Source organism: Dendrobium catenatum, unplaced genomic scaffold, assembly GCF_001605985.2.
Source record: "Dendrobium catenatum unplaced genomic scaffold, ASM160598v2 fragScaff_scaffold_542, whole genome shotgun sequence".
Classification (NCBI taxonomy): Eukaryota; Viridiplantae; Streptophyta; class Magnoliopsida; order Asparagales; family Orchidaceae; genus Dendrobium; species Dendrobium catenatum.
In genome coordinates this window covers 4,882,116-4,896,290 of record NW_021319004.1, presented here as the reverse complement: position 1 = coordinate 4,896,290, position 14,175 = coordinate 4,882,116, and the positions used below count along the sequence as shown (strand labels likewise).

The window sequence follows — 14,175 nt, the reverse complement described above, 5'->3', positions numbered from 1 at the left end:
GATACATCCACATTTACCTTAATCCATCGGGGAGGCGGGCGACACTAAGAAAAATGAGATAGCTTGTTCAACTAATTAGCATCCCAATTCTCCCAAATAAGATTATCCCAAAATGAAGCAACCACAAGACTGAATGAATTAGCTACTATATAAGCTAAGGAATCATCCACTCCTCCATGAGTAATCTTGCTTCTACCCTTGTAGCAAAAAAAAGAAAAAAAGATATAACAATACAGATTCCCATAAAAAGGATTATAATCAGCTTGTTGTTTTAATGAAACAATACAATCTTCAAGAGATTTAAATTCAGGAATAGAAAATCCCCATTTAGCAAGATGATGAAAAACTTGATGAATTTTAATATAGTTCACCACAACATGTTCAACATGTTCGTAAGAGTCACATCCTCTCCGACAACTAGCAAAATCAGATAATTTTCTATAAACCAACAAGTGATAGAAGGAATAGCATTTTTACATAAACGCCACAAAAACATCTCAATCCGAGGTCTTAAATAATGCTTCTTCATCTAGCTCCAATTAGTATCTTCTACCATATCTTCATATGATCTATCCAAAGCGAAGGATGCAATAGATTTCCTGAGCACTTATAAAGTAGCTCCAACTGATCTCTATCCAAATGTGAATTAATCAGAATGAACTTGATTTCGTCCACCAAAGACGAACAAAAAATCTGCTTCAGTTTTGAAACATGCCAGGCACCTTCCAAAATACATTTAGAAAAAACATTAGAGTCTTCATCCATATTAGCAACAAAATTAGGTCATCTATGAATACTCTTATCCAAAATCCAAGTATCTTTCATAATATTGATATTAGCACCATTACAAACCCACCATCTAGCAATTGGCTTAAGAATTTTTGTTCCATTCAAAATAATTTTCCAAGTAGCTGAAATATTATTTTACCTTCAAAGTCCCATACATCCATACCATACTTAGATATCAATGTTCTGTTAAGAAGGGAACTAGGATTAGAGATTAGATTCTAAGAAAATTTGGATATCAAAGAAACAACTTTCTCCATAATAGATTGCAAGCCATAACCTCCTTTATTTCTTGGTTTACATAAAACCTCCGAAGCAACATAGTGAAGTCCATTACTACCATCATTCTTATGCCAAATGAAACTCCTACACATCTTATCAACTTCATTCAATAACCACAAAGGAACTAATGAATGAGTTAATAAAAAGGTAGGAAGAGAAAAAAATGAAGAATTAACAAGCAGAAACTTTCTAGCATGTGAAATAAACTTATTTCCCCATACATTCAATCTATTTGAAGTCTTTTCTATCATATTTTGGAAATCTTACTAAAAAAGCCTCCTCAAAGCAATTTTAACACCTAAATACTCCATTTCATTAACCACTTTAAGACACATAAGCTTAAAAAGAGCTCTCCTCTTCCTCCTCTTCATCGACTTCCCAAAAATAATAGAAGACTTCAGCATATTGATCTTTTTACTTGTCTAACTATAACATTTGCAAAGAATAACCTTGATTTTCTTCATGCTCTTTTGGTTAGCTTCAGATAAAATAATAATGTCATCCACATATATTAAATGAGAAACCTTTGGAGCATTAGGTGCACCTTTAATACCAACACTCCTTGCCTTTTGTGCAAATGCATAAGTAATTTTAAGCAGAAAATAAATAGGTAAGGGGATAACAAACATCCTTGTTTAAATCCACTTTTAGCCACAATCCAATCAGAGTTAAGACCATTTATACTAATAAAGAACTTAGGTTCAACCACATATTCCATTATCAGTTTAGAGAATTTACATGGAAAGCAAAAATAGTCAAGCCCTTGATAGAGAGTAGCCCAACACCTAGTTTCATAAGCTTGTTCCATGTCAATTTTTAATGCCAACAATCTCTTCTTAGATTTAGAAAATCTACACTTATTAAACAACTCTTATGTCAATCAAATCTATTCAAACATAGATTGTCCCTTAACAAAAGCATATTGGACATCTGATATGATGTTTGGAAAATAAAAACTATTATAAACTTATCCAAGCATTAGAAAAATGTTGTAATAAATGGTTAAACAAAATCCCCTTCTTAGATTTTTTTTCCTTTCCACCCTAGAATGAATGCAATTATTATTGTGTGTAGTCAATATTCATCTTATAGTGTTCCCTTACTATTACTCCTATGATCATAAATGGTTGACGATTATTATAAACTCATCCAACCATTAGAAAAATGTTGTAACAATTTGTTAAACATAAGGGACGACAAAATGTATGAGCCTTTATAATCAAATTTACTCAATGGGCCATAATAAGTGTATGATAAGACGAACATGCATTTATTTTTGTGACATCCTATAAGAGCTCCAATACTTAATGAAGTCAAATATCACACCAAATCTAGATAGATGTTACCCCATCTTTTATGGTGAAGTTCATCTAGCTTATAGGATCAAAAAATTAGAACCACCAATATATAATTATATGAGTTTCTTACAAAAATATGAAGGACCACCTCCATCCATCAATTATAGATTCAACTCATAATACTTATGATGGTTAAAATGATCATAATTGGCTTGCCCTCCGCTATAATTCAAAATAATATGGTGCTACTATCATAAATTACAATGGATCCTACTAGAATTTCATAATATAAAAGAAATATCAAAACTTACAATGCACATATCCTTTTTTGCTAATTTTGTTTCGATATTACCCACTTAGATCTATCTTGGTGTAGCATATTTGGAAATAGGCTAACTAATTCTATTACTATATAACACATCCGCTAAATATTTCCAAAAATATTTATTCTTCTGTTAAGTCGATAACTTCATATTTTAGTTATAAAAGAACTTTACCATAAAAATTTACTGACTTAATTTAGTAAATTCTAAGAAGAATGAAAAATTGATTTGAAAATCAATATGATGAATATTAGAGTGTAGAAATGAGTGAGTGTCAACAAAGGCCTCAATTTGCCTTACATGCCTCATGGTTTATCATCTTTATTTTGGTGAAAAATATATATATTCAGATGCTTAAATATGTGCATGATTGTTTTAGGTGTAGTGAAATCATAATTATTTTAGCTAATATGTGTATAGACTCTATAATATATACACATCTCTTAGAATTTAAAGAGATCACAGATTCACCATAGATATATCAAGGTAGGTGCATTGGAACTCTAAACATAAGCTTTAAGGATTTGTAAGGTTAGTTGTATCATAGAAGTCAATGGGTTGATTGTAGGGGCATCAAAATGGGTCAACGTGTCAAGTTTGAGTCTGAGCTCAATTTAACCCATCAGAATATAATCAACCCAAACTCATCCTTTTTAATAAACATATTAAAAAGGTTGTCTCGAACCCGATGTTTTAGCAACCCAAATCAGACCCGATATTCCAATTTAATTAAAAAATATTTTTATTAATTTATGAACCAAAGATTTTGGGTTAATTGATAAAAACAATAAGAAGACCATACAAAGAAAAAATCAAATTGATCATTTTTGGGTCAAAATTGGGTTGGTGGGTCAACACAAACCCAACTTTTTTTTGGTTGGGTTCACACACCAAATAATGTATAGAGACCACCTAATTATTTGTTTACTTATTTTGATTTTGTCAAAATTTAAAATATAATATAATGCATTTAAAAATAATGGAAAATATATTTTAAATATAAAAAGTTGGTTAAAATTTGTTTGCATACTTTTTAATATAGTTGGCAAACCTTTTGCCATAACCAAATTTTATCTTCATCACAATTAAGATTAATTACAATCAGTTATAAACTTTGAGTTTGAAAACATTTTTAAATTTTTGGCAAATTTATGCTTTTCAAATTAGCCAAAAAGAATTGTGAGCTAAGAATGTGAGCATTGGTAATATCATTAGCAAGTGAAATCATATATTGGTTTTGTTTAAATAAAAAGGTATGGGAAAAAGTTAATTCTTAATGAAAATCATCAAAAATATTAATTACTTTATAGATCAAATGACCAAAAACTTACCTACATACTCAGGAATGCAGATGCATAGTTGAACATGCACTTTCACGATTGGGTTGTGCCAAACATCAACACGTATGTACCATGTTGCATGCCTATGCGCCCATGTACACCCCACCCACTTTAGAATGCTTACAAATTAATATTGTAATACCTATGGCTACAAAAATGGGTAAGGTCCTTTTTTCATACCTCTTTATACCCATTGTTAAATTAAAAGCTTAGAATTGAAATGGAAGAAATTTAAATTAAATTAGAAAATTTTTTCTAGGAGTACAACAGTATTATGTTCTATTGTGCAATGATATTGGCCTCTCTATATTGGAGTAGTGTTTGAGAGAGTATTGTGGCAATGGAGGAGAGTATTGTGGTGTTGAGCCCTTTGTATAAGAATATCTAGGGGGATTAATAAGAATTTGGCTGTGTTGTGACATTGTATGCCAGAGCACTATGATGCTCCCTCATCCTCATGCATTAAGCTTGCCAAAGAAAAAAGTAGAAGAGGAGAAAAAGGAAATAAGAGAGAGAAAGAAGAGGAAGAAGTCTAGAGCCTGCAAAGTTAAATTCATCCATCAGGCCAGTTAAAAGATTTATTTTGCTCTAGGATAGCTCCCAATACTTTATTTTTGATTTAATTCAATTTCAATATTTGATTGAAAAAATTATGAAGTAACATATGTTTTTAGTGATTATAATGAACTTTCTACTATGCAATATTTAATATATTATATAATGTCTCAATTTGGTCATTTTAATATTAAGTTCACCATTTTATTTTGTCTATTCAATGTTTTTAGTATTTCATGCAAAAAATGGCCTTTCTAACAATGCTTAAATTCATTAAAAGTTTTAAAATGATGTTTTGAATGTCTATTATAAATAATTTTTCAAAAAGTGTACATGCAAATTTTGCACGCATCATCTCCAAAACATTGTACATATGTAAATACATGTGTTCATATTCATATTTAATGTCATATATACATGTTAATTCTATTCATATTCATATGAAAGAAGTTCTCATGAGGGAGATGTTAAAGTACATTATAAGTTCTATTATCATGCCTGAATTTCTATTTAGTTTTGCTTATATTTCTTGCCCCATATGCCATGTAGATGTTGGAGATTATTTCTAACCCCATCTACTTTAGGCAAATGGTAATTTCAATGGAGTTATAATTGAAAGTAAATTCACTTAGTAAGGGTTGAACTTATGAGGCATAAGTGGAAAGAAAGTTATAAGCATGTATCAGGAACATGTGCATATTATGTTTCATATGTTGCATCTTCTATTAAATGAAATAATTTCAAGTACAAAAAATATTCTGTTAATAAGTATGGTCTGATTCATATGTGAAAGTACATGTGAAGTTGTGCTAACAAGTGTATAATGGCACCTATGTGATAGTATAAGTGAAGGTAAATATTAATATTTATAATTTTAAAGTTCAAGTAACAAATTCTAGAAAATTAATTATGATGTATATTCATGATTAAAATATGCTTATATTATTATTCTGATAATGCCAGTATAAGTAATCCCTTTATTTATGGTTTTTAAGAGTTAAGTTATTTTATGTTATTTTATAATAGATATTTAAATATTTTTTTTGTACATTAAAAATATGGGCATTGACTTTTGTAATAGAACTTGGGTTAGCCTACGGAGCATATGAATGCTCACTCTATTGTTTTATGAAATTTCAAAAAAAGGTAAGGGTTGTGTTAGCAAAGTAAAGGTTGATAAGGATATGTTGTTAGAAACTTTTCAATTGAGGTATTTTGTACTCCAATTTTTACATTTAGATGTATAGAACAAACTTATACTTATTATTTGTACTTGATTAATTTTGGAATGAAAATTTGGATGATTTTCTTTATTAATTATCTTTTTATTGGATTATTAAGTTGGCTCTAGAATGTCATACATTGTGGAATAAATAATTGGGTTTATATTTTAATTCTACTATTAGGTTCTAGGGCATGACATGTGTTCACCTAATCGATCGTGCATCTAAGTATACCAACCCATGTCTCATATATTACAACTCGTACACCCATGTATGTCCATGGATTCATTTGTACCAACCATGTGTACATACACATGCATGTATGCCTCAACTTGATGAAAAGAATGACAATATATCAACCTAATGTAGCAGGGGAGAAGAGATAGATATTTTTTGAAGTGTTTATAGAAAATATACATTTTGTTTCTTTAAAGATGGTTTCTAGGTTTAATTCCATGGAGGGTGGTTACATCAAAAAGTGAGTTTTTTTACCATGACAAGGAAAATAACTCGTTGAAACTCCTATATTATAATGGAGAAAAATAATACTAGTAAGAATAACATTTCTCAACATCTATATATTTTGTTCATAGCAAGTGGTAGCATTCTCTCTAGTCTTTAACATTAATGAAGTGAAATATTAGTTCTTTTGTCCAATTTTATGTGAAGAGAATTTCTTGAAGCAACATTCTTTTTTATCGTAGTGAAAGTTTTGATCTCTATTATCCAAGAACTTAGATGAATCGCATTAAATCACATACACTTGTGCATCTTATGTTTGGTAGTATGTTGAATTTGTTCTTTCACATTCTTTTAGTTTTTCCCTAAAGTTTTATTATTATTTTTGTAGTTTCATTAATTAAATATCCTCACATCAAGTTATTAAAGAAAATAAAGAATGATAAAACAACATACTTGTTGCATCCTATAACATTCATGGCGATAGAGAGAAATAGAGTTTATTGTCCAAGCTTTGTACGAAGAAGCATAACACACACATATAAAAGGGTGGGGTGCAACAATCATAAGAGACACCAAGATTGTTATAACGAAAACTTAGAAAAGTGTAAAACCATGAGGTTTGACCCAGTTAAAAGGATTTTACTAGTGTTTATTATTGATTACAAATAAGGAACTTCCGTAGGGGGAAGGCCTAGAGTTAATGTAAATAAATATAAATTATATAGAGTACATTATATTGTGGGAGTGACAGGAATATAATGATATGAGAGTTGTTCTAAAGAGAGTCTTTATCTATTCGTTTGGTTAGTAGGACTGTGGGATACTAGTCAATAGGAAATGGAAGCCAGAGGATTTATAATTGATGGGTGATAGGGGCTAGAGGGACCATAGTATGCGAGTAATAGAGGATATAGAGACCAAATTTGGTGGGCAACAGAGGCTGCAGGGACTACAGTCAATGGGTGATAGAGGTCAATGGGGGCCATAATTTGTGGGTGATGAAGGTCGAAGGCAGGGACTATAGTTGTCGAGTAATAGAGGATATTAAGGCTGTAGAAAACAATCTTTGAAGTGGAGGGATAATAATTATTAAGCTTTGAAGGTCAGAGGGACTACAAATAATGGGCAATGAAGGCTGAAGGGGCCATAGTCAGCAGGCGACAAAGGTCAGAGGGATCATAATTGACTGGAAATAGTAATCAGAGGGACCGTAATTAGTGAGAGATGATGGTAAAAGGGGTGTGTTGATGGTCATTAGATGGAGGTTTAGTAGTGGTCAATGTCTAGGGGGAGATCCATTAGTTGTTGGTAACAAGGTGGAATTCTAGCGGTGGTCAGTAAATGGGTAATGATTTAGCAACAATTTAAAGACGAGTGGTTGTCGGATGAAGGTAGGCATATGGGCGATGATCATGTGATGGTTGACATATGAGTGGTGGTTTGATGATGGTCAGTGGAGGCATGGTGGTTTGGTGATGGTTGACAAAAGTTCACCTACAATGATGCTTTGATGGAGCTCTAAATCCTTGAAATTTTGTAGCTCTCTCTTATTTGAAGCCAAAGGTCCTAGTCCCCTTCATTCAAGAAGATGGGGTATATTTATAATTTTTTGAGAGTGCCTTGTCCCATAACTATGGAAAAGATTTGGGGTAAATTTAGAGTACTCCGTTGAATGGTCCATATTGATCCCCTTGATCTTAAAGCATTTGACAAACATTTAAGTACCTTAATGATGTCAAAATTAAGTGATCTTGGATGTTATGGTCTTTTCTCATCGAGCTGGTTGATTTGACTATAAGCATGTTGAAATCAGAGGTTAGATATTCCCAAACTTAATTTTGGAAGTTTCCAACTTGGAAATGCCTCGAGATTCATGTCAGATCAAGGTGTTTTTTGGTGATGTATTAGTTACTGATAAGTGTAAATTATGTACTATTTATTATGTTTGGATTTTAGTGAAAATATGATATTTTATTTATTTTTTATAGGAAAAACTAAAAAAGTGAAAAATATAAAGGAAAGGGAAGCACCGTAGTGCTAGAGGAAACACCAGCATTGTGCCCCACTCAACACCACTGAAGCATCTCTTTTGGACATTACAATTTCCATGCTATCTATTTATGAGTGTTCTAGTAGCATCATAGTTAGTGTCATAGTGTTTGAGGTGTCACTGAGTCAGAAAATGTGCTAGTTGCTCTATGTTTTCTGGAAGTGAATGTGGTGTGCCACACATTTTAATTCCACAGTGCTATTTTATCCCCTCGAGTGCCACAATGCTCCAATTTCCATAGCATCGTGGTGCTATAGTTATAACTTTCAAGTGACACATCATCAAAGTGAATAGACTCATCAGTTCACTTGTTAAGCATTCCTCATCATTAACACTGTAGTGGATCAAACATTCTAGTGCTGAGATGCTAGTTCACTTTTGTGAGTTGCAACACTAGAAACATTTTTTATGTTTTCCTATAATTAGTTGTCTATTTTTTTGTGAGGAGTTCAATAACTTGTGTAAAACTTAGTACTTTTCCAAGTGCTTCTCTTGTACCCTCTTAGAGTAAAATCTAAGGAAGGCTATGGAAGTATATGATACAATCTTTTGGAGTGTTTAGCATATGTTTATTATAGCAACTCTATAAGTGAATAAAGGAGTATAGAGGAGATACTTTGATCCTACCTGGTGATAAAATTCTATTATTTTTCTTGTATTTTGCTTCTTTTATGAATACAAGGAAAATAAGTTTAGTTGTTATTTATTTTATGTTAGGCTAGATCTCTTATTTTGGATTCATGATATAAATAGAATATTAAGTACTAATAAAGACTTGTACATTAAAGATTTAATGATATTCTCAATTATGTTCCATTCTTTATTTTATGCACAAAGTGGCCATATATGCAGTTAAAATTTAGTATGATGTACAACCTCGACATAGGATTACAAGAATAATCAGGAATATTGAGATATAATATTAGTATGTATAGACATGTATTATTTGAGTATTCTAGATTCTAAATGAGATAGTATAACTGTAGAAGGTCAGGAGGTATCATTTTCACCCCTACAAGTCCGATAGAGATCTAGAGATGCACATGCTCTAAATCACATCTACAATTAAGAGTTTCATTAAAAATATGTGATATTTTATATTCATTAATCCAAAATATTTTATTAAACATTGCATAAACTATTATACAATTTTAATACATTAATAGAAATTTCAAAAATATTATTTTTATTTCAATAGGATAACTTATACTTTTAGAGTAAACAATAGTAATTTTTGTTGCAAGTAAGCATAACATTTTCATGTGGGTTGACCCTGTAGTAAATGGAATTCATCAGAGTATTAATAGAGTTTCTATCCATGCTAATAGTTTTGAATTAAAACCTTTTATAAATTAGATGGTTTAAAATTCTCAATTTGGGAGAACTCTTGTTAAAGATCCCAATTTATTCTTAGCCAATTTTCTAGAAATATGCTTAATATTTAAGTATAATGGTGTCAATGATGATGCTATTAGACTAAGATGTGGTTGAATTCTTTGCCACTGGGCTCTATAATCTATTGTGATAACTTGGATCACATATTTGATGCAAAGTATTTCCCACCTTCAAAGACTACCAAACTTAGAAATGATATAATATCTTTTACCCAATTGTTAGTAGAATCAATTTATGAAAATTGGGAGAGATTTAAGGAGGCATAGAAAATGCCCTCACCATGCATTACCTGATTGCTTGGTTATTAAAATATTTTATAATTGATTAGTAGGATCTCTTAGAGTAATTATAGACCATGTTTCTAGAGAATCTTTAATATCCAAGCTATTCAGGAAAGCAATGAATTAATAGAGAAAATGGCTACAAATAATTTATAGTGGCTAGCTGATAAGGTAAATCCTAAGAGAATAACCATAATTTTTGAATCAAAGGTACTGTCAATTTTAACTGCTCAAGTTATAGCAATTTTGAAGAAATTGAACATAATAGGAAATAATTCATGATCAGTATTTGACTTATCCATACAATTGGAAGTTTAAGATTTAAATTTCAATAAAGATAATAGCGTGCAAGGGAATTAAAATATTAATTTAATTATTAAATAAAATGATCTCTACTCCAATACATATAATCCAGGTTAGAGAAACCATCCTAATTCAATTGTTCAAATAATATTGGTAGTAATAATAAATGGAATTCATATCATAATAATCAAGGAGGAATTTAGAATAATCTTCAGCAACCTATTGTTAATCCTATACCTACTTATCCTCAAGGATTTAATCAAAACAATCAATTTAGAAATAGAAAGTCACCTTTAGATGAGGTAGTGATGTAGTTAGGAACTTAATTGTAAAGTCAAGTTACTTTTATTAAAAAATTGAAAACTCAATTAAGTCAGCTTACGATTTTAGCTAGTAGTAGGCCTTTTAGTTCACTAATTTGCAATACTAAAGTTAATCCAAAGGAGAAAGAAAAATATCATAATGAAAATCACTTGAGGTGTGGTGGTGATGAAACTTGGCCAAATTGATGAATCTAGGCAAGTCTGGCTGAAGACTATAAACTTATCACTATTTGTGAGGAAACCCATCTTTATGTTTAGTATGGCATGTTAATTTTTATAGTTTCATGTTTTATGTTGCATATTTCATTAAAAAAATTCACGAGCCGTAGCATTGGGATGAATTCTAAGGCACTCGCATGTATCAATAACTAGCATGTCTGTTTAGTTATAAAAAATTAAGTGTAGTCAACTTTCTTTGTCACTTTTCTTTTTCTCTCTAACATTTTTAGAATTCTTTCTAGGTGAGTGCTCTTATTTGTTTTATACAATTTGGGATTTTTAAGTTAATTGGAGGAAATAAGAGAGAGCATTCTTCCTTAAAGAAGAAAGAACTTTCCTATGAGAATGAAAATAATTTTCTACTTTGAACTTTTAGAGTTCTTCTGTTGCTAGCACACTAAATGAATTCAAAAATGAAGTTATTAAAGATACAATGGTTTGAAATATAAAAAATGAAAATATTGCATGGGTGTAAGGTTCTCAATTATGAATTTTCTCATGGTTAAGATGATTGGGTTTTTTATTCTGAAAAGAAATTTTATCTTGGAAAAATTAAGTTTAGATGGATCGGGGCATTTATTAATTTTCAATTATATTTATATAGTGTAGTAAAGAATTATGATAATTTTTTTTTCTCATTTTAAAGGTCAATGGTCATAGAATAAAACCTTATGAATGATGATAATAAAGAGGAAGAGGAACATCCTTATTCTGCTAGTTAGGAAGCTAGAGTGTGTAGAGAGAGAGAGAGAGAGAGAGAGAGAGAGAGAGAGAGAGAGAGAGAAGCGAGAGAGAGAATGCTACCCATATTTTGTATCAATTTTTTTATTTCATTTTCATTTTTTTTTTCTTTGGGGAGATCCCAGTAATGTGATAGTTTGAGATGATTGTAGTACTTGGTTATGTTTATTATGGCCATCAAAGCCCAGGTTAATGTGATTCTAGAGTGGCGCCTTAAGCACTAGTTTATCCTACAACATTTGATTAGTTTTCTATGTGTCACATGATGTTTTTTAGTTATTATTCATATGAAAAATCATGTATCATAATTGTAGTTCCAAATTAGTTAAATTTATATTTGATTCAATTCTCCTTAAGCTTAAACTATTATATTATCTTATATTTATATCTTCACTTTTTTATTGTTTAATTAACCCTCATAAAAATGATAATTACAAATTATGTAAGATTAGGATAATAATGAAACCCTAAATTATAGTTTAAATGAACACATCATTATAATCCATAGATTGAAAAATTTAATAATTAACTAACTTAGATCATTTAAGCTATTGTCTTAACTTGAATTTATAAGTTATACAATTATACATTGACCTTTAAATTAAAAATAAATAATTAAGATTAAAAAAATAGATATGTGTAGCTCAAAATTGGAAATCATAATAACTTATAATTGAAACTAGTGATGTTAATAAATTCTCATATTAAAATAATTAAAATTGCAAGAGGATACAAGCAAAACTTATATTCAAAATCATTAATTATATATTTTTCGAGTTCTAAAATAAAGGAAAAGAAGAAGAGTACATTCAAAAATTAATATCACTTAAAAGCTTAAAGTCTAAATGTGACCTTATACTTAAATTTATAAAGGATAAGATAGGAGAACCAATATTGATGAAGGTAAACAAACGAAATTTTAATTTTAACTACAATCACATATAATCTTTAAATTACCTTATTCATTTCAAAATTCAATAGTGAATGATTATTTTCAACATATAAATTCAAAATAAGAAAAGGTAAGGGTGACAAGTTAGGATAATTGTTATAATTTTTTTAAACTAGAATTATAACTTTGTTTATTTCAATGACTTCTAGGCAATGATGTATTATCCCACATTTTAGTAATTTTAAATTATCAAGTTTTACTTTGTTTAATAAATTATTAAAAAATGCATATTTCTTTTTTGCTTGAGGATAAATAAGAGTTTAAGTTGGGAAGAATTTAATAAGTGTAAAATATGTACTATTTATTATGTTTGAATTTTAGTGAAATATATTATTTTAGTTATTTTTATACAAGAAAAAACTTAAAATGGTAAAAAATACAAAGGTATAGGCAGTGTCGCAGCACCAAAAGAAACACTGGTGTCATTCTCCATTCAACACCTACGTCACGCTCCATTCACTTTTAGATATTACAATGCCAAACTCTTTATTTGTGAGCATTGCGATAGCATCACAGTCAGCGCTGCATAATTTGAGGCACCATTGCATGAAAAAATTATCTTGGAGATATCACGTTCTCTAGAAAAAGAATGTTGCAATGCCACACATTTCAATATCTCAAGGCTATTTCATCCAATCAGGAGCCACAATGGTCAAATTTTCATAATGTCATGGTGTTGCAGTTATAACTTTTAAGACACACATCATTGAAGTTAAAAGTCATGTTTGTTCACTTGATAACATTTCACATCATCAAGAACCACGATAGAGCAAACATTTCAGCATCGAGACACTAGTTCTCTTTCGAGTGCAGCAGAGCTACAATTTCAAGCATTGCATCGCATAAACCTTTTTTGTGTTTTCCTATAAATAAATATTTTGTTTTATTTGCGATAAGTTTAGTCACTTATATAAAATTTAGTATTTTTTAGTGTGCTTCTCTAGTACCCTTTTATGGTAAAATCTAAGGGAGGCTAGGGAAGTATTGGATACAATCTATTAGAGTGTTTAACCTATTTTATTGAAGCAAATCTATAAGTGAAGGAAGAAGGACTATGGAGGAGATACTTCGATCCTACTTGGTGATAAAATTTTACGATTTCTCTTGTATTTTGATTCATATATAAATACAATAAAATTGAGTTTGCTTGTCATTTATTGTATGTTCAATTTGATATTTTATTTTGGATTGATGTAAAGAGCATATTAAGAACAAATGAAGACTCTTATACTTTAAAGTTTAAAAGATATTCTTAATTATCTCTCATTCTTCATTTAATGCACATAGTGGCCATGTATGTAGTTAAAGCCCAAAGTAATGTATAGCCTTGACAAAGGAATGTAAGAAAAATTGATTATACTTGTCAAGTTGATTCTTCTTATTTTAATTTCACTTTATTAAGAAATGCTAAAGATGTACTTTTTAAATTACAAGCTCAGGAGGAGGTTTTTTGGAAACAGAAAGCTTTGGCTAAGCATCTAGTTGAAGGCGATAATAACACTAAATATTTTCATGCGTTGGTTAAGAGGAAATTAGATAAAATTTATATTAATAAAATTCATCGGGAGGATCGTTCTTTTACCTTGAGTACTATGGAAATTGCTAGTTTAGCTGTTCAGCATTTTCAAAATTTCCTCAATAA

General features: G+C 30.1%; 1 non-coding gene across 1 annotated transcript; it reads right to left on the bottom strand.

Moving 5' to 3' along the window:
* Positions 1-9,896: 9,896 nt before the first annotated feature.
* On the bottom strand, positions 9,897-10,001 carry LOC114579607. The gene has a single exon (XR_003700676.1). It is a non-coding gene; the product is annotated as a small nucleolar RNA R71 (small nucleolar RNA).
* Positions 10,002-14,175: the final 4,174 nt, after the last annotated feature.